This window comes from Meleagris gallopavo, chromosome 13, assembly GCF_000146605.3.
Source record: "Meleagris gallopavo isolate NT-WF06-2002-E0010 breed Aviagen turkey brand Nicholas breeding stock chromosome 13, Turkey_5.1, whole genome shotgun sequence".
In the NCBI taxonomy this organism is placed as follows: domain Eukaryota; kingdom Metazoa; phylum Chordata; class Aves; order Galliformes; family Phasianidae; genus Meleagris; species Meleagris gallopavo.
Window position 1 is genome coordinate 4,366,005 of NC_015023.2, and position 916 is coordinate 4,366,920.

Below are 916 nucleotides of genomic sequence, written 5' to 3' on the forward strand. Positions count from 1 at the left end.
GGGCTCCTCGGGGTGTTTACACGGGCTCAAGGTCACGACCAAGCCGCGCCGTGTTAAATGGTTTCTTAGTTGCCAGACAGGGAGAAAAAATGGACGATCGCAGACCATTCTTTGTAGATTATTATATCAAGGGTTCAGCTTTTGGCTCATCAAAGCTAAATGCCGCAAGACCTATCTAGTTGCTGTGAATTATGCCAAGACGACAATGGAGTGCTTTTTTAATGGTACAATGCATTTCACCTACCAGATAGGGGGAGTCCACGCTGAGAGATGGGGATGTCTTGTGATGTTGGGTGATCGGTATCAATGAAGGGGGTGATTCTGAAAAGAGACAGATTAAAATAAAGCGCTCTCTGCCCGGGATGTGCTGGAAGCAGTTGGGAGGGCTACCCGGAGCGGGCGGCCGCGGCAGCCCCGCGCCACACTTTTCCCCCTCCGCACCAGAAAATGATCAAGTCAATCATGTGGACATGCTTCATTATTCATTGAACACAATCTTTTACAACGCTCCGTTTACGTGCGGGAGTTTCTTCTACGCTTTGCTTTAAATTTGAAGGTAAGAAAGACAAAGGTAAAAAGGGGGTTTTGGAGGATCCGGGAGGCTCCCGCGAGCCGGCAAAGAGGCTCCAAAGTCAGTCCGGAGTACGGTTCGCTTTTGTTTTTTTAATTTCTTTTTAATCATCGCAACGGGGCCTGCGTTTTCCACCGCGATTAAAAAAATACGGTATAATTAAATATCCATAGCAGTGACGTTTGCAAGCAGGGCTGTCAGGGGAAAAGCAGAAAATAATGAAAGGAGCGGAGAAGCCATTGAATGGCGCTATAGAACTTAGCCTGAAGAAAACCCGTACGTTTTGCCTCTTTCTCGCTCGTTTCTTTTCGAACCGTTACTTCGCGGAGCGGAGCCGGGCGGGCG